This window comes from Chlorocebus sabaeus, chromosome 22 (genome assembly GCF_047675955.1).
Source record: "Chlorocebus sabaeus isolate Y175 chromosome 22, mChlSab1.0.hap1, whole genome shotgun sequence".
Taxonomy (NCBI): domain Eukaryota; kingdom Metazoa; phylum Chordata; class Mammalia; order Primates; family Cercopithecidae; genus Chlorocebus; species Chlorocebus sabaeus.
Window position 1 is genome coordinate 95299471 of NC_132925.1, and position 9117 is coordinate 95308587.

The window sequence follows — 9117 nt, forward strand, 5'->3', positions numbered from 1 at the left end:
GATGTGGGAGGTAAAGTGTCCCAGTTGCTCCTGGTCACTCCCTTTATAGCCATCACTGTCTTGTTTCTTGTAACTCAAGTTAGGTTTTAGTCCCTCTGGCTCCACTGCCAAAAAAAAAAAAAAAAGGTCTGAAGAGATGGGACAGGAAGAAAGACCTCACAGCCAGATCTTCAGACCGTCTGGGTTTTAAGGAGTGATTTTCTTTCTTCCCTTTGAAGGAGAAAAAGCTATTTTCACTGCTACATTTAAACTCCCCCAACTCGGCGGAGGTACCAATTCTGGACAAGTGCCACTGCAACACAATGCTCAGAGAGCCTGAACTTTTCAACTCTGTTGCGGGGTGTGGGGTAGAAATTTACTATTGGCCACTGCTGGGTCTGTTTCATATTTCAGAGGAATATTAGGTGCTACAAAGAGGAACTGAACGCGTAAACTTTTTAAACTAATTAAACCTGTGATTGGTTGGTGTTTTCCCGTCATTTTAAGAGACTAAATATGGCGGGCAGATGTCAAAATACTTGTACAATTTCAAAATGTCACAATTAAATGTGAGTTGGTTACACATACACATATTTTCCCAGTGTTTCTAAATGCAGCTAAGGTTGAACTACCAATTTAGAGGTCCCTGGAGTGGTTCTCTAAGCATGGTGCCCCAAACGGCTGTGTCACCTGGGAACCAGTGATAAATGCAAATTCTCAGGTCCCTCCGTAGACCTACTCAATCATAAATGTAAAAATGGGGTCCAGTGATTAAGGTTTTAACACGCTCTCCAGATAAGACTAATGTGTTTCCAAAGCATGTCATAAAGGCCAAAGAAACACACACAGGATGCAACTTGACGGTCCCTTTTGTGGATTCCTGTAATAACCTACATGTGTTATTGAAACCCGATGTTTAGATTCATGTACCTGATGTGCAGTAAGCCAAACACTGACACATCAGCACTTAGGAGCAGAGAAGGATTTATTTAGTTTGGCCAAAGCGGGTGGGTGAGAGACCCTCCCTTACTTCATTACCAAGTCTTATGTTCAAAGACTTCCCTTTGAACATAACTGGTGGCTCTTCTGAGTAAAGTAGGTATGCAGGAGGTGGAATGCCCAACAATCAAAGCTGTTTGCATCTCTTGGCCTGATCAAACTTCTGGATATCATCAAGAAGGTCTGCATCACCTAAGACTCATTGTGATTTATTTACTGTCACGTGTGTCCATCTAGAAGACCATCTGAACAGGCTTAGTGTGGGCAACAAGACTGTTTATTCACTTGGGTGTAAGTGAACTGAGTCCAAAAAGAGAGTCAGCAAAGGGAGATAGGAGAGGGGCAGCTTTGCAGGACTTTGGTAGGCAGTGGAAAGTTACAGTTGAAGGTGGTCATCTGTTGTCAGCAGGGGAGGGGTCACAAGGGGCATGGTGGGGAGATCATGAGATCCATGGTCCTGCAGAAGAATGTCATAGGGTTGATTGATCAGTTAGGATAGGGCAGGAACAAATCATAATGGCGGAATGTCATAAGGTTGGTTGATCAGTTAAGGCAGAAATTGGCTGTTTCACTTCTTTTGTGGTTTCTCGGCTGCTCCAGACTTCTTGGCTCTCGAAGGCTGTCTAGATGTATACGTGCAGGTCACAGGGATTACAATGGCTTAGCTCCAGCTCAGAGACCTGACATTTATTTGCTTGTTTATTTTTAGAGACAGGGTCTCGCTCTGTCACACAGGCTGGAGAGTAGTAGTGGAATCAAAACTTATTGCAGTCTGCAACTCCTAGGCTCAGGTGATCCTCCTGAGTAGCTGGAGCTACAGCACATCCAGCTAATTTTTTGATTTTTTTTTTTTTTTTTTTTTTGTAGGGAGGGTCTTTCTCTGTTGCTCAGGCTGGCCTCAAACTCCTGGGCTCAAGCAATCCTCTTGTGTTGTCAGCCACCCAGAGTGCTGGGATTAGAGGTGTGAGCCACATGCCTGGTCTCCTTGTTCTTTAAAAGAAAAACAAGGCCAGGCGTGGTGGCTCACGCCTATAATCCCAGCACTTTGGGAGGCTGAGGCAGGCGGATCATGAGGTCAGGAGTTCGCCACCAGTCTGATCAACATGGTGAAACTCTGTCTCTACTAAATATACAAAAGTTAGCTGGCATGGTTGTGGGCACCTGTAATCCCAGCTACTCGGGAGGCTGAGGTAGGAGAATCACTTGAACCCGGAAGGCAGCTGCAGTGAGTCAATATACCGCCATTGTACTCCAGCCTAGGCAATAAGAGCGAAACTCTTTCTCAAAAAAAAAAAAAAAAAAAAAAAAGAATTTGCTTGCCTGGCGCAGTGACTCATGCCTGTAATCCCAGCACTTTAGGAGGCTGAGGTGGGCACAACACAAAGTCAAGAGATCAAGACCATCCTGGCCAACATGGTGAAACCCTGTCTCTACTAAAAATACAAAAATTAGCTGGGTGTGGTGGCATGCACCTGTAGTCTCAGCTACTCGGGAGGCTGGGGCAGGAGAATTGCTTGAACCTGTGAGGTGGAGGTTGCAGTGAGCCAAGATCACACCACTGCACTCCAGCCTGGCGATAGAGCAAGACTCTGTCTCAAAACAAAACAAAAGCATTTGTGTTTTTATATTATGTTTATGTTACAAGCAGTACCTTCAGCAGAACCAGCAGCACGCTTATGCTGGGAATATCAGTGATGTGTGTATTTGTTAATGGCGGCCAGTGTTGAAATGATACTTCGCTGTGACACCCACTTCAAGGGTATGGACTGCTATGTCTGTTGGGGGAGGAACGGAACAACGAAGCAAGTAGCCTAATAATCAAACTATAACTGGGGATAGATGCCCGTTTCTGGTCCCTGTCAATCTAAGAGGAATGTTGACAGAAGAAAGTGTAACCAAAAGAGACTTACCAGGCCTGGACAGGATGCATGAGAAAAAAATTTGTACCTTGCAATTTCACTAGAGTGTGTCTAGGTGCAGATTTATATTTATTTATCCTGTTTAGGATTTATTGGGCTTTCTAAATCTAAGGATTTTGGTTTTTCAATAATTTTGGAAAATTAACAGCTATTCTATCTTTGAATACATGTGGTTAATTTTTTTCTTTTCTGGAACTCCTAATAGCTGCAGGCAAAATCTTGTAATTTCTTCCTCCATGTCTCTAAGACTCTTTCATATTTTCATTTTGTGTGTGTGAACCTATGGATTCTACTGAAACTTTCATATTTTAAATCTCTGCATCTCTGTGCAGGAGAGTTTTCAGGTTATCTAATATGCAAAATTACTTGAAACAGAAGTCCTGCCCACAACTGTTGATTGGTTTAGAAATGGGCACGCAACTTCAACTGACCAACCAAAGCCTTTTCCTGAGATTGTTTTGAATTAGAACTAAAGGCAAAGCTATTAGATGTGTTCTAACTGACTTTCTAGTCTCTGGTTTCAGGGATTTCTAAGATCCAGCTGCACCCCTGCTGTTCAAGTGTTTATGTAAGATACTTCCCCTTTTGCTCCAACTAGTTTGATCTGTGGCTCTTATGTATGATGAAGAGAGCCCTAATTAATGCACAGGATTATTTCAAAATTTCCAAGTACCATTTCAGAGAGGGAGTGAGGAACTGCAGACTAAGGATGATGTGGGAAATTTGAGAGATTTTTTAAAACTTTGTATATTCATTATCTATGTGTTGCTACATAACAAATTATCCCCAAACTTATGGCTTAAACAACAAACATTTCCTGTATCACCGTTCCTGTGGGTCAGGCATTCAGGAGTAGCTTAGCTGATTTGTTCTTGCTCAAAGTCTGTCCTGAGATTTTACCTGTGATGTTGACCAGGGCTGTCATCATCTAAAGGCTTGCCTGGCACTGGAGGAACCACTTCCAAGATGGTTCACTAATGTGACTGTTGAAGTGGGGCCTAAGTTCCTCGCTAGCTCTTGGCAGGAGTCCTCAGTCTCTTGCCACATGGGCCTTCCATGATGCTGCTTAAGTGTTCTCAAGGCATGGCAGCTAGCACCCTTTAATGTGAGTGATCTCAGAAACAGAGGACAAAGGAAGCCATAGACATTTTTATAACCTAGTCTTGGAAGTGACCCATTATCACTTCTGCCTTATTCTATTTGTTAGAAGCAAGTCACTAAGTCCAGCTCCATCTCTTGAAGAGAGAAGTAGCAAAAACTTGTGGACATACAGTTGACCCTTGAACAACATAGGGGTTAGGAATACTGACCCACCATGAAGTAGAAAACCTGCATATAACTTTTGCCTCCCCCCAGATTTAACTAGTAATCGTCTACTGTTGACCAGAAGCCTTAGAGATAACATAAATTGTTGATTAACACATATTTTGTATGTAACATGTATTATAGACAGTATTCTTACAATACAGTAAATTATGAAAAGAAAATGTTAATGAGAAAACTGGGCAGTTGTAGTGGCTCATTCCTGTAATCCCAGCACTTTGGGAGGCCCAGGCAGGATTGTTTGAGGACTGGAATTCAAGACCAGCCTTGGCAACATAGTGAGACTCCATCTCTACAAAATTTTTTTTGGCTGGGTGCCGTGGCTCATGCCTGTAATCCCAGCACTTTGGGAGGCCGAGGTGGGCAGATCACGAGGTCAGGATATCAAGACCATCTGGCTGACATGGTGAAACCCCATCTCTACTAAAAATACAAAAAATTAGCTGGGCGTGGTGGCAGGCACCTGTAGTCCCAGCTACTCAAGAGGCTGAGGCAAGAGAATGGCATGAACCCGGGAGGTGGAGCTTGCAGTGAGCTGAGATCGTGCCACTGCACTCCAGCCTGGGCAACAGAGCAAGACTCCTTCTCAAAAAAAAAAAAAAAAAAAGAAAAAGAAAAAAATTGTTTTTAATTAGCTGGGCATGCCAGGTGCGATGGCTCACGCCTGTAATCCCAACACTTTGGGAGGCTGAGGCGGGCAAATCACCTGAAGTCGGGAGTTCGCCACCAACCTGACCAACATGGAGAAACCCCGTCTCTACTGAAAAATACAAAATTAGCTGGACGTGGTGGCGCATGCCTGTAATCCCAGCTACTGGGGAGGCTGAGGCAGGAGAATTGCTTGAACCCGGGAGGCGGAGGTTGCAGTGAGCTGAGATCGTGCCTTTGCACTCCAGCCTGGGCAACAAGAGCGAAACTCTGTCTCAAAAAAAAAAAAAAAAAAATTAGCTGGGCATGGTGGCATGCACCTGTGGTCCTAGCTACTTGGGAGTTTGAGGCAAGAGGAACCCTTGAACCCAGGAGTTTGAGGCTGCAGTGAGCTGTGATCATGCCACAGCAACAGAGTGAGATCCTATCTCAATTAAAAACAAAAAAATCTTCTCATACCTGTAATCCCAGCACTTTGGGAGGCCAAGTTGGGAGGATGACTTGAGCCCAGGAGTTGGAGAGCAGCCTGGGCAATATGAAGAGATCCCATTTCTACAAAAATTTTAAAAATTAGCATGTGTGGTGGTGTACACCTGTGGCTCCAGCTACTCCAAAGGCTGAAATGGGAGGATTGCTTGAGCCAGGGAAGGTGAGGCTGAAGTGAGCTATGATTGTGCCACTGCACTCTAGCCTGGGTGACAGAGCAAGATCCTATTAAAAAAAAAAAAAGTCATAAGGAAGAGAAAATATATTTATTATTTATTAAGTGGAAGTGGATCATCATATAGGCCTTCATCCTCACTGTCTTCACATTGAGTAGGCTGAGGAGGAACAGAAAGAGTAGGGGCTAGTCTTGCTGTCTCAGAAGCAGCGGAGGCAGAAGAAAATTCATGTATAAGTTGACCCAGGCCATTCAAATCCATGTTGTTCAAGGGTCAACTGCATTTGAAAAACACCATGTCATTCCTCCATGGGTTATAAACGTCACATTAGCCCTGCTGCTCCATCCAGACCACCATTTCACCTGAATTTATAACCTTCCTTCTTAGGAGGATCTTGATGTCAGTTTTTAGCACTCACTACTCCTCATGTCAGGAGCTACACCCATGTTTGCCAGTCACCAAACCTGCATGTTGGTCATGACCAAGGCTGGAAGACCTGATGAATTGTAACATTTCCTCCAGATGCCAGACAAACCTCAGATGGGTTACCCCAGACCTGAACACTGACCTACATCCTTCACATGATGGCAGTAGATAGTATGCGCACACTTCACAGGAGTCCCTCGTTTACACCAGTCATGGTGTTCAGCAGGGAGATGCCTGGGCCCTGTGACTACCCAGCCACTTGATTTCTGCCTACTGTCTCCAGTCTGTCTCCTGATTTGGAAGGAACAGTTGAGGCATTCTGACTCTGTATTTAACTGTCCTCTGCCACTGTCCACTGATTGATGATTATACATAAAGTGTCAACTGGATACTCAGTGGTACACATCTTCCTACTAACGACTCCCCTAGTCCTTTCATCTTGCCTTTTATAAGTCTGCATCCAACTTGTTACACTCTAACACCCCCAACAGAACAACTGTGGTTTCTGTATCTCCCAGCTTCTCTGCACCGCCTACCTCCACTAACATCCTAGCAGCCAGGCCATACAAGATAAACTATTTTCCGGGGTCTTGACATTAAGGTAACCAGAGTCAGGCCATGTGGGAGATCATAAGCACAGGACACATCCAGCTCTCCTTCTGGCAAGCAACCCACTCATCTCCAACCTACTCAGAGAACAATGACCTAGGCTTGTTGAGAATAAAAGAGGTCCTTAATCCCATGGCCCTCTGACACCAGCTGTCCCCACCTTGTGGATCCACCTCATCTTTCTGACAGCAAGGCCAATCCTGAATCATTCATATGGTCCAGCAACTAAAGGGTTAATTTGGTGATTCGGGAGGGGCTAAAGGAGCTGTTTTTCCATCTTGTCTCATTCTACCTGTGAGGAGGGGTTGCAGGGAGGGAAAGAAATTGGCCTCTTCAACACCTCCTTCCAGTCCACAGACAGAACTGAAACTGTTACCTAGGTCTCTTCTTCTCAGGGATGATATTTAAAAGATTAACAACCAGTGGCTGGGCGTGGTGGCTCACTCCTGTAAACCCAGCACTTTGGGAGGCCTAGGCAGGTGGATCACCTGACGTCAAGAGTTCAAGACCAGCCTGGGGAACATGGCAAAACCCCACCTCTACAAAAAAAAAAAAAAAAAAAAGAAAGAAATTATCCGGGTGTGGTGGTGCACACCTGTAGTCCCAGCTACTTGGGAGGCTGAGGTGGGATGATGGCCTGAGCCCAGGAGGCGGAGGTTGCAGTGAGCGGAGATCCTACCATTAACTGCACTCCTGCCTGGGTGATAGAGCCATACTTTGTCTCAAAAATACATAAATAAGCCAGGCGCAGTGGCTCATGCTTGTAATCCCAGCACTTTGGGAGGCCAAGGCAGGTGGATCACCTGAGTTCAAGACAAGCCTGGCCAAGATGGTGAAACCCCATCTATACTAAAAATACAAAAATTAGCCGGGTGTGATGGCACGCGCCTGTAATCCCAGCTACTCAGGAGGCTGAGGCAGGAGAATCGCTTGAACCCAGGAGGCAGAGGTTGCAGTGAGCCAAGATCGCACCACTGCACTCCAGCCTGGGTGACAGAGCGAGACTCCATCTCAATAAATAAATAAATAAATAAATAAATAATAAACAAGGCCGGGCGCTGTGGCTCACACCTGTAATCCTAGAACTTGTGGGAGACCAAGGGGGGTGGATCACCTGAGGTCAGGTGTTCAAGACCAGCCTGGCAGACATGGCGAAATCCTATCTCTACTAAAAATGCAAAAATTAGCTGGGCATGGTGGCCTGTGTCTGTGGCCCCAATTACCGGGTGGCTGAGGCAGGAGAATCACTTGAACCCAGGAGGGGAGGCAGAGGTTGCAGTGAGCTGAGATCACACCACTGCCCTCCAGCCTGGGTGACAGAGGGAGACTCCGTCTCAAAAAAAATTAAATAAGTAAAAAATAAATAAATTCCTAATGCTAAATGCCACATAATCAAATCAAAATTTTACGGAAGTATGTGAATCCCCTAACAGACTAGCTTTTCCTGCAAACAGGAAATTCATAGCAACCATTCAGAAAGAGCCCAGTTAACCTGAGTCAGCATAAGGCCCCCTCTGCTTTAATCCTTAAAAGAAAAGTAACCTGATGTTAATCAATCTATTTTTTTTCTATTGTTTGGCTTTCTTGTTCCCACCTTTAAAAACCCACTGTTCTGCCACATGCTGTCTTTTTTACAGAAGTTTTTACTACTTTGTACTTGCTTCTCCAACTCATAATGTTACACAGCCTCTCCAGGATGTAACCCAAGAAGCAGCCTGCTCTTTCTCGTTCTCTCTCTCTTCCTTCTCTCTTTCATTCCTTTTCTCTCTCACTTCCCTCCTTGCCTCCCTCCGTCCCTTCCTCTCTTCCCCGCTTCCTTCCTTCCTTCCTTGGGTCTCGCTCTGTTGACCAACCTGGAGTACACTGACCCAATCATAGCTCACTGCAGCCTCGACCTCCCCGGCCCAAGCAATCCTTCCGCCTCTGCCTCCGTAGTAGCTGGGACTACAGGCGCACACCACCACGCCCAGCTAATGCTCTTTCTGGTGTGAGTTTTGACCCTCATCCTAACCTGTTGTTCTTTGAGTACACTCTGGGCCTTGATGCATCGGGTCATTCCTGCTTTCCCAGGTGGTAACCGTTCCCGGGCAGGGATTTTAGTTTTCCTTGGAATCTTGCCCCCTCACTATCCTGCCCACAACCCCCTACGTCTAGCTTCTGGGATCCCAGCTAGGAGCCATGCTATCTCCAACTCTCCCTCTACGGGGACTTGGGACGGGAGAGCTTTTATGAAGCACCGTAATGAAAAGACCAAAAGATTTGGATTCAGTGGCTATTCCAGTTACGGACTCTATTTCCTTTGGCAACTCTAATCAATGGTGACAGCCAGTGTATTATGAGCTACCGGAAGTATACAGAAAAGTACCAGAAAAAAATACAAGCATTATCATCAGTCGCTTTCAATTAAATAACTGTTACATTTCAACATAGTGTTCGTAACCACTTTACATTGATGTATTTGTGTAATTTCTTATTATCTGTTTTTCCCACGAAGCTCCAGCTCCATCCAAAGTGGGCAATTGAGTACCTTGGTGTTGGGAAAGGCAGTCAGT

General features: G+C 45.2%; 1 long non-coding RNA gene across 1 annotated transcript in view; it reads right to left on the bottom strand.

Annotated features, from left to right (window-relative positions):
- The window catches only part of LOC103227494 (uncharacterized), a 57725-nt gene that overhangs the window by 6071 nt on the left and 42537 nt on the right, over window positions 1–9117 (bottom strand). The window lies entirely within an intron of this gene.